The 13,446-nt window shown below is 40.1% G+C and overlaps 1 long non-coding RNA gene across 7 annotated transcripts in view; it reads left to right on the forward strand.

The window, feature by feature from the left end:
- Positions 1–258: 258 nt before the first annotated feature.
- LOC147017193 (uncharacterized) overlaps positions 259–13,446 on the forward strand; it is an 82,001-nt gene continuing 68,813 nt past the window's right edge. For 2 of the 7 annotated variants that reach the window (XR_015049391.1, XR_015049389.1), the window contains exon 1: positions 2,726–2,834. This is a non-coding gene — a long non-coding RNA (uncharacterized LOC147017193). Of the gene's footprint in view, positions 902–1,666; positions 2,486–2,564; positions 2,835–13,446 lie in introns of those variants that run through there. The other 5 variants (XR_015049390.1, XR_015049392.1, XR_015049394.1 and 2 more) reach the window with 5 other exon arrangements.

Raw genomic sequence — 13,446 nt, forward strand, 5'->3', positions numbered from 1 at the left:
ACCCATTTCTCATCCCCCCCTCACCCCCGGTTTCATTAAGTGAACATCGAATGGAAGGAGCTAACGTTGGGGGCCAGCTGATGAAGACGAGGTTTTGTGCCGACCGTACTCTACGCTACTCTACTCTGCGCTGTTTTGTTTTGTCCACGAGGTCACGGGCAGGGATAACCTGCGAGCGACAGAGGCGGTTGCGACACGTTGAACATTCCTGACTCCGGTCCGATTCGGGCGTTCGTTGCGTAAGCCGTGCTAAAAATTAACAGCGTCTCCATAACCCACCGCCGGTTAGCACCGTCTTCGGTTTTCGCTTTCCAAGTGGCCCGAAAATTCATCAGATAAGGGGGAACCTGCCCCCTTTAAATACCTTCTACTTCTACACTGCGCATCGTTTTGCTGTATATGGTCCATTTTCCGTACGCTCATGCGCGATTCCCCGACGTCATTGTTAAAATGCAAAAAGCTGAAAAAATTTTTTTTTTCAGAAACTTAATATATCGTTCTGTATAATTTACTTAAAATGTTTGTTTCGATATCTACTTTCATTTTCTTTCCACGTTTATTTGCCGTTCATAAATCGTTTTATTATTTCAATGCATTTTATTATTTTATTTTTTTACCTTCCTTCAATAAAATACCTTCATTCAATTATTCATTCCCTCATGATCTCTCAGTTCGCACTGTAAATGATTCAGAACGCACGCAGGTGGTTCGAGAGGGGGGGTTCATGAAACCCACTGCACGGGTGTGGGAAATTGCTCTGTGGTGCCTCGGTGTCCTTGCTGGTGGAGAGCAAGCCGAATATGTAACATGAAAATGAAATCAAACGGCGAAAGATTGAACACTTGGCGTTGATTTGAACGGAATTCCCTGAAGAGGACCTGAGATGACACGTTCGGGCGGTGTAAGAACTGGGTTTTCGTTTGTGGTTTATTTGATACCGAATTCGCGTAAATCCGGCAGAACTCACTGTTGTCTGGAACGAAAAGAATCAGATGTTTGAATTGTAAATGTTTTCTTCAGCAATAGTCCTCATTCGATCAAGTATTCATTCTCTTCATTCATTCACGTTTTCATGATCCTCAGTTGTGAGGTAAATGTTATCCTCAGCAATAGTCCTCATTCGATCAAGTATTCATTCTCTTCATTGATTCACGTTTTCATGATCCTCAGTTGTGAGGTAAATGTTATCCTCAGCAATATTCCTCATTCGATCAAGTATTCATTCTCTTCATTGATTCACGTTTTCATGATCCTCAGTTGTGAGGTAAATGTTATCCTCAGCAATAGTCCTCATTCGATCAAGTATTCATTCTCTTCATTGATTCACGTTTTCATGATCCTCAGTTGTGAGGTAAATGTTATCCTCAGCAATATTCCTCATTCGATCAAGTATTCATTCTCTTCATTCATTCACGTTTTCATGATCCTCAGTTGTGAGGTTAATGTTTTTCCTCAGCAATAGTCCTCGTTCGTTCAAGTATTCATTCTCTTCATTCATTCACGTTTTCATGAGCCTGAGTTGTGAGGTAAATGTTATCCTCAGCAATATTCCTCATTCGATCAAGTATTCATTCTCTTCATTGATTCACGTTTTCATGATCCTCAGTTGTGAGGTAAATGTTATCCTCAGCAATAGTCCTCATTCGATCAAGTATTCATTCTCTTCATTGATTCACGTTTTCATGATCCTCAGTTGTGAGGTAAATGTTATCCTCAGCAATATTCCTCATTCGATCAAGTATTCATTCTCTTCATTGATTCACGTTTTCATGATCCTCAGTTGTGAGGTTAATGTTTTTCCTCAGCAATAGTCCTCGTTCGTTCAAGTATTCATTCTCTTCATTCATTCACGTTTTCATGAGCCTGAGTTGTGAGGTAAATGTTATCCTCAGCAATATTCCTCATTCGATCAAGTATTCATTCTCTTCATTGATTCACGTTTTCATGATCCTCAGTTGTGAGGTAAATGTTATCCTCAGCAATAGTCCTCATTCGATCAAGTATTCATTCTCTTCATTGATTCACGTTTTCATGATCCTCAGTTGTGAGGTAAATGTTATCCTCAGCAATAGTCCTCATTCGATCAAGTATTCATTCTCTTCATTGATTCACGTTTTCATGATCCTCAGTTGTGAGGTAAATGTTATCCTCAGCAATAGTCCTCATTCGATCAAGTATTCATTCTCTTCATTGATTCACGTTTTCATGATCCTCAGTTGTGAGGTAAATGTTATCCTCAGCAATATTCCTCATTCGATCAAGTATTCATTCTCTTCATTCATTCACGTTTTCATGATCCTCAGTTGTGAGGTTAATGTTTTTCCTCAGCAATAGTCCTCGTTCGTTCAAGTATTCATTCTCTTCATTCATTCACGTTTTCATGAGCCTGAGTTGTGAGGTAAATGTTATCCTCAGCAATAGTCCTCATTCGATCAAGTATTCATTCTCTTCATTGATTCACGTTTTCATGATCCTCAGTTGTGAGGTAAATGTTATCCTCAGCAATATTCCTCATTCGATCAAGTATTCATTCTCTTCATTCATTCACGTTTTCATGATCCTCAGTTGTGAGGTAAATGTTATCCTCAGCAATAGTCCTCATTCGATCAAGTATTCATTCTCTTCATTGATTCACGTTTTCATGATTCTCAGTTGTGAGGTAAATGTTTTTCCTCAGCAATATTCCTCATTCGATCAAGTATTCATTCTCTTCATTCATTCACGTTTTCATGATCCTCAGTTGTGAGGTAAATGTTTTCCTCAGCAATAATCCTCATTCGATCAAGCATTCATTCTCTTCATTCATTCAAGCTTTCATGATCCTCAGTTGTGAGGTAAATATAGTAGAGTGTAACATATACATCAGAGGAGATGCGAATAAGATTTGTGTTGAGTGAGAATTATGAAGAAACTATATTATGTACTGTGATAAGTATTTTTTTTATATTTGGTAAAGATTTAGTTCGACTCGTTGCATGCGGAGGTTTTTTTCAGAGCTATCCCATAATGCCGTGCGCGTCGCCATGTTGATTGTTTTCAGTTCCCTAGCAACGCCAGCATCAGTGGCTCGACAATCGAGAGCACGTTTAGCTCGTTATTCTCACTTACTGCAATTGAAGGTTACATTTTCTCGCTTGTTTAGCTTGCCAACCAAGATGGTGCCAGAGCACTGCATCATGGGTATCGGAGCCCCTCTATAACCTTGATCACCGTGTTTACAAATCATATTTCATTGTGTTCTCGACAGTATTGTATACAGAAAGAGAGGGATCCGCTTAAAACGACCAGGATGTGTCTAGCTCTGGCTGAGCTTGCGTAAGTGAGGCAATGAGGGCTCATGGTGTTTACATGGGTAAAAGGCACCACAACACGAAGTCCTCTGAAATGTCGACTGTGCAGGTGAAGGAATGTTTTCGCCTTCTTCCTCACATGGGTAAATACTGGCAGGATCAACTGGCCGAGTTTGAAGGTCAAGCAAGCAAAGAGCAAATCACAAGTAGAGATGTGTAAAACTGAGTTTTTGGGATGTAGAACACCCAGAACATTCCCACTAACCTCCACTCTTTCAATCATTCCTTCATCCGCTAGCTAAAAGGGTGGTAGATGTATGGATAGTTAAGGGGTGTCCACATGTGATAATTCCCTTTGGGGTTTCATAAAAGAGATTGTTGCACAGCAGCGCTACAAGAACCAATGATGACCTTAAACAAGCAGTGAGATTTGCTTTTTATGGTATCACCCCACAAATGCTCCAGAGAACGTTCCACGGATCATGGTGCAAAATTATTCTCTGTAATGACAATGATGGAGCACAAACAGATCCACTGGATTCTTGAGGCTTGTGTCATATGCCCTAGAATGTATAATAAAATAAGAGTACTGCAAATGTATGTGGTGTAACTTGTAGAAGCCTTCAGTGTTGTCAGTTAATGTGATAAAAGGCAATGTCACCATTTTTACAATGGGGTAACAAGACATTGTGGCCACCTTGTACATAAAAGCAATTGCTTCAACTACCTGTTGGGACATCTCAGTGCATGCAGATTCGTGGCACAGAATTTATAGCAGATTCCCAAGATATCAACAATTTCCCATCCCAGCACATCGACACCTCGTTTGTGATAGTTTAAGGTGGTAAATAAAATGTGAATGGAAACCAAACTTTTATGTACACAAAATCGAGGCTCATGGAGGAGCTAGAACAGAGAATGGACCATAAAGTAACAAAACAAGAACAGAGAGGAAAAGGGGAACACACCAACTGCAAAGTAGAGGGACACAATAGAGGGATATTTGGAGGGAAAATGGGCTGAGGATGAATGAGAGCAGAGGAGGGGAAGAGGACATGGAGTTAACAAGCTGGATACAAGCTCAAGCACAGCAAGAAGAAGTGAAAAATCTGAGGATGAAACAAATGGAATGAAAAAGAGGGAGGAGGGTGACAATAACCTGGAAAAGAAGGGGGTGTGCATGGGGAGGTTTAATGATTGCAGAAAATATCGTGAGTATGGATGTGGGATGACCTTAGGTGGTGGTAAACAATCATCTTGAAGCCCTGGAGGGAAGAGTGAGGTTGAACAGACTGAGGTGGTTGATTGCATAGGCAGAAGAAATTAAGAACAAATGAGTGGAGGTAAGCAGTGAGCCTGGATTTTGGGAGTGTTGCCAGAAGAGGGTTCACCTGGCAGACCACCAGACGATGGTTGCACACTGTAAACCTTGGGACGACAGACCAAGAACTAGAAGGGCACTCAGTAGAGTGCATACCTCTGCCACGTAGTGCCTGATCCATGAGAATAAATCGGGCCCATGACATTTTTGAAATATCATGCTGTCCAGTAATATATCATTTTTCGCCCTGTTTCTCAAAGGTGAAGAATCACTTTGAAAATTAAATAACTCTCGTATCCAGATCCGCATCGGATCTTCACCAAAATTCAATCAATTCTTCCTTGTCTCACACCCAACATGTCCATCAAGTTTCGTCCGAATCTGTGGACAACTTTTTGAGATAGCATGCTATATATAATTTTTAGCCAAATCTCTCAATGGTGAAGAATCATTTTAAAAATTCTAGTAGTCCGATCTGGAACTCGATCTTCACCAAGATCTAATCAGGTCATCCTTGTCACACACCCAACCTGTCCATAAAATTTCACCCGGATCCATCCACAACTTTTTGAGATATCCTACAAATAAACAAACAAGAAGAAAGACGTCATGCAGAGCACGATAATTGCAGGATCCATAAAACAAACTTGATCTCAAAAATAATTGGTGGTTGAATTCGATGACCAAGTAGGCAACTCCTCAAATTTCAAGTGAAACGAATGAAAATTGACAATTTTAGAAATTCGGCCGATGTGGACCTTTTGGCCGATGTGGACCTCCAAAATAATTGGTGGTTGAATTCAATGACCTGATATATATATGTATATGTATATATATATATATATATATATATATATATATATATATATATATATATATATATATATTCTCTTCAAATTTCAAGTCAATCGGATGAAAATTGAGGATTTTAGAAGTACCACCTTCATTGTTGACCTTGGAACTATGTTCACCTTTTGGTCTATGTTGACCTCAAAAGTAATTGGCTGGTTAAAGTCAGTGACCTGAAATATAAATCCTTTTCAAATTTCAAGTCGATTGGATGAAAAGTAAGGAATTTAGAAATCTCACCTAAGTTGTTGACCTTTGGCCTATGTTGACCTTTTGGTCCATGTTGAGCTTAAAAATAATTGGGTAGTTCATTTCAATTACCTGAAATATAAATCCTCTTCAAATTTTAAGTCAATTGGATGAAGAATGAGGATTTTAGACATGTCACCTAAGTTGTTGACCTTTGTCCTATGTTGACCTTTAACCTTTTGACCACAAAAACAATAGGCTTCTTCCTTCTGAGAAACTCTACATTGTGGTGAAGTTTCGTGAAGGTCGGTTTAAAATTGTGAGCTGTAGGTGACAGACAGACAGACAAACAGACCAAATAACAAAATCAATTGACCAATATACTTGAAAAATCTTAAATTTTGCAAGTGACAAACAGACAGGAAGAGTGAAAACACAACCTCCTTCACCTTTGGTGGCAGAGGGAAAAAGGCAGAGAGTGCACGACCAGAAAGGAGGCAGTGGAAGACGATAGGCCGCCGATCCATCTGCGATGCGATGTTGAAAAGAACATCAACGATGTTGCTAATCTTTCTGCTGGACTGATCTACTTGTATATTTGCAAGTCAATAGGGTCCCATCCATCTTTATTCATTGATCATGACACTGTATGTACAACCCAATAAAGTTTTGGTGGAAATGCATGTTATGATGTCCGGGGTGTTACTATCCCTATTGCTGACCCTCCAATCAACTGTGATCCACCTTCGTTTGTGGAAACACAGGCTGCGGTGAACCGGGTGAAATGGGGTAATGCTCCACGGATCTGTGGCATCCATTCTCAACTTCTCAAGGCTGGTGGAAATGCTGTACTCATGTCGTTGCATGCAGTTCTGTGCTCTGCCTGGAACACAGGCATCATCCCAACTGAATGGAAGAGGGGCATTGTCTCTTTCTGGAAAGAGAAGGGTGATCGCCAAGACTCAACAAATGCCGAGTGGTGACGCTCGGATAATTCTTCTTTGCTCTGAATTTTCTTGATTGGGTTCACCACCATCTGCTCGAGCATCAGTGCCCAGAGTAGTCGGGCTTTACAACAAAGAGGTCAACGATTGACCATATCCTTGCCCTTCGGTTTCTCACCAAATGCAGATGAGAATTTTGGCAGGGGCTGTTTGCAGCCTATTTTGATCCCTACAAAGCATTTGGTTCAGTGAATTGGGATACCCTCTGGAGGATTCTTGATCTTCGTGGGGTGCCAGCAAAACTGATCAATCTGATGTCTGAACTATACTCTGGCACTGAAAGTGCAGTGAGATGTGGTGACACTATCTCTGACTTATTTCCAGTTGTTACTGGGCCCTACACTTTTCAGCCCTTGTCGGGACTGGATTCTGGGGAGGATGTCGGAGAGATCAAGCTGTGGTGCATCGTTTGGGAATGTCAAGATCTCTGTCTTTGATTTCGCAGATGATGCAGTCAGCTTTGCAGAGACTGGAGATCCTTTTGGGGGCTGTCGATGTGCGAAATGAGGAGTCGGAGCCGCTTGGATTATGTATTTCCTGAGTAAAAACTAAGATCCAGGTTTTCAATGACATCTTGGATGCTGATATCTTGTCTGTACCTGTTTGTGGTGAGGATGTTTAGGTCACAGAGAGATTCACTCACCTTGGCAGTGATATTCATGATATTAAGGTCAATAGATGTCTGGGTCATGCCTGGGGAATCCTGGATCACTGGATCATGGGGTATGGCACTGTTGGTACCTGTGCAGGAGGAAGAAAATGTGATCTTCAGATCCTTGGTGCTTCCAAGTCTTGCTCTACAGATGTGAGATTTGGACTCTGACCAGCAATCTGAGACGGAGACTTAATTCCTTTGGTACTCGGTCTTTTTGGAGAATCCTTGGCAATCGCTGGTTGTACTTTGTGTTCAATGAGCGGTTGCTGAAGGAGACTCAAATGAGATTTGTTACCTGCATAGTCCGTGAGTGTCAGCTGCGGCTGTATGGACATGTGGCTCGTTTTCCCGACGCTGATTCTGCTCACCAGATTCTCTCAGTGAGAGAGCCTCGTGAGTGGAGGAGGCCAATGGGCCGATCACATGCCTCGTGGTTGCAGCAGGTTGATCAGCATCTCAAGGAGAAGGGAATAAGACAGGCATTTGCCGGTGAGATGGCCAGACGAAGGTCCCTGGAGTACCAGTGGAAAGGGGATGCAGCAACGCGCTGCTCTGACGCATGCTCCCATACCTGACCTGATCCTGATGCTCCAAATGGCCTTCTGTTGTTATTACTTGGCAATTTTTATTTTTTGTTTGACAAGTGTGTTGATCGCCTCCGTTTGTTTGTTACTTGCAAAATTGAAGATTTTTCTAGTTCCTGTATATTGGTTCGTCAATTTTGTTATTCTGTCTGTCTGTTTGTCTGTCTGTCTGTCTGTTTGTCGCCTTCAGGCACAATGTTAAACTGATCTTCACAAAACTTCACCACATGCTGGAGTTTGTCATAAGGAAGAAGCCTATTGTTTTTTGGTCAAAAGGTCAAAAGGTCAACATAGGCCAAAGGTCAACAACTTTGGAGAGATTTCTAAAATCATCAATTTTCATCTAATTGACTTGAAATTTGAGGAGGATTTATATTTCAGGTCAATAAATTCAACTAGCCAATTGTTCTTGAGGTCGACATGGATCAAAAGGTCAACAAATTAGGTGAGATTTCAAAATCCTCAATTTTCATCCAATTGATTTGAAATTTGAACAGGCTATATATTTCAGGTCACTGAATTCATCCAGCCAATTATTATTGAGGTCCACATCGGCCAAAAGGTCAACTTAGGCCAAATTTCTAAAATTGTCAATTTTCATCCTATTGACTTGAAATTTGAAGAGGATTTATATTTCAGGTCACTGAATTCATCCATCCAATTATTATTGAGGTCAACATGGACCAAAAGGTCAAAATAGGCCCATGGTCAACAACGAAGGTGGTATTTGTAAAATCCTCAATTTTCATCCGATTGACTTGAAATTTGAAGAGGATTTTGAGTTCCTCTTTTTGAAGAAAAATTTGAAGAGGACTGAAGAGAACCAAAAGGTCAACATCGGCCAAATTTCTGAAATTGTCAATTTTCAGGTCACTGAATTCAACCAGCCAATTATTTTTGAGATCAACATGGACCAAAGGGTTAACATGGGCCAAAGGTCAACAACTAAGGTGGTATTTCTAAAATCCTCAATTGTCATCCGATTGACTTGATATTTGAAGAGGAGTTGCATATTTAATCATTTAATTCAACCACCAATTATTTTTGAGGTCAAATTTGTTTTATAGATTTTGCAAGTGTCGTGCTCTACATGACGTCTTCTTCTTGTTTGTTTGTTACTTAGCAAAAAAACCCAATTTTTTGACAAGTATCTTAATCGCCTCCGTTTGTTTGTTACTTGCAAAATCGAAGATTGTTCAAGTATATTGGTCAGTCGATTTTGTTATTCTGTCTGTCTGTTTGTTTGTCTGTTTTTTTGTTTGACTTTTTATCGCCTACAGGTCTCAATTTTAAACCGATGTTCACGAAGCTTCACCACATGGTAGAGTTTGTTAAAAGGAAGAAGCCCCTTGTTTTTGAGGTCAAAAGGTCAAAAGGTCAACTTAGGCCAAAGGTCAACAACTTAGGTGAGATTTCTAATATCCTCAATTTTCATCAGATTGACTTGAAATTTGAAGAGCATTTGCATATCAGGTCAGCGAATTCAACCACCTATTAATTTTGAGGTAAACATAGGCCCAAAGATCACAATATACCAAAAGGCCAATTTGTGCCAAATTTTCTAAATTCTCAATTTTCATCCGATTTAGTTGAAATTTGAAAAGCATTTTCATGTGATGTCGCTGAATTCAACTATCAATTTTAAGGTCAAAAGGTCAACACAGGCGTAATTTCTGAAATTGATAGATCAGGCCAAAAACTAAATATATCACTATATCTCAAAAAGTTGTGGACACGTTATGCCTAAACAAGGTGGATGTGTGGAATAGGTGCCAAGAACAAGCGGATTGGATTTTGGTTCAGATCCAGCCCATCAGTGGGATACAAAATGTAAACTGTTGTACCTGGCCGAGGTATGCGCTTTACCGAGTGCCATTCTCCTTTATGCTGTTTTGCCAAGTTGTCACTCTTTGAGTGATTTTTTCATTTGTTTGTTTGTCTATCCACACGTCTCTGGCCCAAACCGCTCAACCGATCGTTCTGAAATGTTCGGAGATTATGGTCACCAACCCTGCGATGGACCCGCATTAAAGTTTCATAAAATTCGTTCGAGAAAAAATGTGTACACAAGCCAAAAGGCCAATTTGGGCCAAATTTTCTAAAATCCTCAAATTTCATCCGATTGACTTGGAATTTGAAGAGGATTTGCATATCAGGTTATTCAAATCAACCACCTATTTTTTTTTTAGATTAACCTCAGTCAAATAGTCAACATATGCCATAATGTCATCCAAACATTGGCCAAATTTTTTAATTGTTTCGAAAATTGTCAATTTTCATGCTATTGACTTGAAATTTGAAGACCATTTGCACATCAGCTTTCTGAATTCAGGCACAAATTATTTTTGAGATTAATATCAGTCAAAAGGCCAATTTAGGCAAAATTGAGCCAAATATATATATATATATATATATATATATATATATATATATATATATATATATATATATATATATATATATATATATATATACACACACACATCATTATATCTGAAAAAATTGTGGATGAGATGACAAAAAAGGTGGATGAGTTGGTTAGGTGACAAGAACAAGCAGATAAGATTTTGGTTCAGATCCAGCCCATCAGTGGGATACAAAACATGAACTGTTCAACCTGGCACATGTATGCGCTCGACTGAGTGCTGTTCTACTTCGTGCTGTTTTACCAAGTGTCGCTGTATGAGTGATTTTTCATTTTGTTATTTTCACATCTTGCATTTCAAATGATGTTTTTGCAGTCTATGTTGTCTGGACATAATTGGAAGTTTTTATTGATTTATTTTGGCTTTTTAAAAAAAACAGTCAATGCTTGTGGAAGAGCAAGAACACCACATGGATATGGGTGGAACAGACAAAAGGAGCAGTAGACTTGGTTTGTTTTGCCTGTTTAAGAGTTTTTCTTTTTGAAAGAGTACAGAATGAAAATATTTGGTTTTGTAAATAGATGCCATTGACATTATCGCAGGAGTTATTTTTCCTTCACAAAGTCCTGAAGATGTTGATGATGCAATACCTTGCAAATGTCGGTTTTACATTGACGAAAAGAGTGAAGGCAACCTTTACTTGTTTATCAGTTTGTGCATCAGCGATGTGTGTAATGAGAACCGAATCGATGGTGAAACGCTATGGGACCTCGGTCATTACATTTGGACATTTTTATGATGTGGAAAGCAATCGGAAAGACCTGATGTGATCTTCCATTGGGGTCTCATCATCGGAATTTTCATGGGGCCTTTGAAGTAGTTATAGATCAAGAAGCATTATAACGAAGCAAATTCATTAATCTCGCTCTCAACTAATCTGGGGAAGTTTGCCAGAATATCAGATTCAATGTCTACGTTTGTAAAAGATGCCATTGGATATTTAACGCCTCGTTTACAGATGCGAAAGTTGCCATAATCCGTCATCAAAAGGAAGCAATGCATCAGGTGGAAGTTTTATTCAGATTTTTTTTTTATCCACTGGGAATCAAACCAAGAAACCAGTCAGCCCAGAGTAGTTTGTTCAAGGAAGATGCAGTGCCAAGCAACGTTCATGATTGCTAGAAAATGTTGAACACAACCCTGCTTTATGTTTTGTTCTGAACTAGTATATTTATCTTACTAACCTGTGGAACCATTCGATCCATTTCAGCAATCAATGTAATTTATTTACATATTTCTTTATTTCTTGAACAAAGTTCTTGTTTGCAATACAATGACCTTGTTGTTCGAAACATCTGAACATCCCGTTAACCATTTCTTGGGATAGCATTTAATCAGCTTAAAGTTCATATTGGCTTCAATGGATTGAGCACAAGCCTTCATTAATTCGTGCTAACTTTATGGAACCTGTAAAGCACTGTACTAACCATGACTTTACCTAAAGTACAAACACCATGTATTACATATACAATCACTGAAGTACATTTGTATCTTGGTGAAACATATGTTTTCACATACAAAAAATGAAAAGTGTGCACCGATGTGTTTATTATACGATTGTCTAGTAAAAGTACACAACACTTGCATGCAGTGTTACAATTTCCACCGGTGACAAGGCAGAAGATCCATGTGGCGTTCCTACAATCAGACTCGAGGATGGCTGGTGCTGTGTATATAATGCACACGTGTAGTCACACACACACACACACACACACACACACACACACACACACACACACACACACACACACACACACACACACACACACACACACACACACCTAATGAAGCTGGAAAGCAAATGATAGATTTTCCAACTGCCTGGAGTATCAGCTATAGGCTCTGTTATTCATAGGGATTTCGACCCTTTCAGCCCAGTCTCCAAACAGTTTAGAACAAAATCTCTCAAGTGACCAGACTTGGTGGTATAATGGTTAGATCATCCCCCTCCAAATGTAGGAATTTGGTGGTTCAAACCCTGGCAAATGTCATACCAAAAACATTCAAAATGGTTCATGCTGCTGCTTCCTTGCTTGACGTTCAGCATTTAAAAGGACAAGAGCACGGTCAATCCCCATAGGTTGGCATCCATCGGGAGGAGGAAATTTCTCCTTAGGAAATGCCTTGCTGAGTGCGGTGAGAAAAGCGATGCCATTGTTGTGATGTCACTGGTACCCAGAGTACCCAGGGAAGTGTTTGACGGCATTTCCCTCGAGCTCAGTGGCTGTTTGTCTCATCTCACAGTCTTGTCTTGTGTTATATATGTTTATCTTTATGTCTATGTGCATGTGTTTCAGCTCCACTACGAGCCTTAGATCATGTCAAGAAAAAAAAACACAACAAAAAAACAGTGGCCCCACAACCTTGGTTGTGTCCAGATATTGTTAACCCAAAAATATAACCTCACTATTCAAACTTTCTACATGACTAACTGTCGTACGAGGTTTAATGTATTGTTGTGGAAATGACTCCTTGGAGTTAATAAATGCTTATTATAGCATGTTTATTTAGTTATTGAGTGTTTAGAATAAGCGTAAAAGTCATTAAATGTGATATTAGATATGCGTTGCTATTATGTTCAGATAGTGATGTCAAACCCACCCTCTGTGTCTACAATTCTCAATCCTACTGACCCTTTATTTAATGTTTCTACCCTCTGTTATCAGTACTAAATATTATTTTTAGCATTTTATCAGGCCGCAGGGTGCAAGTATCGGTGGAGAATATGGTCCTCACAATTGGAAGGTGAAGCCTTGCCGAGTTTGGGTGAAATGTCGGGGGGGGGGGGGGGAGAGAATGCATTCACCCCGCCCACCGGCTGGGATGTGGACCAAGAGTGGCCGGGAGAGGAGGGGCTAACTGCATTATCAGGCGGGTGGGGACCCAAGGGGATAGAGGTGGGTGCATCGGGATATACAGTAGGTGGGCCAACCAAGGAGGAAGGCTGTTTGTCATTGCTTGCGCTGTTGAAAACCACCCCCCACTCAGCTGGCCATGCCCCCTCCTTCTAAAACGCATCATGGCGCACGGGCCACAGAGCTCCTCAACAACCATGTTCAGGCTGAGTTTTTTGGATGCAATTCGCCTCTTTTCCACCAGCTCTGCTGGGTTTAGCATTTCTCTCTCTC

Source organism: Eptatretus burgeri, chromosome 11 (genome assembly GCF_056783735.1).
Source record: "Eptatretus burgeri isolate ZD-2024b chromosome 11, Ebu_testis_v1, whole genome shotgun sequence".
Taxonomy (NCBI): domain Eukaryota; kingdom Metazoa; phylum Chordata; class Myxini; order Myxiniformes; family Myxinidae; genus Eptatretus; species Eptatretus burgeri.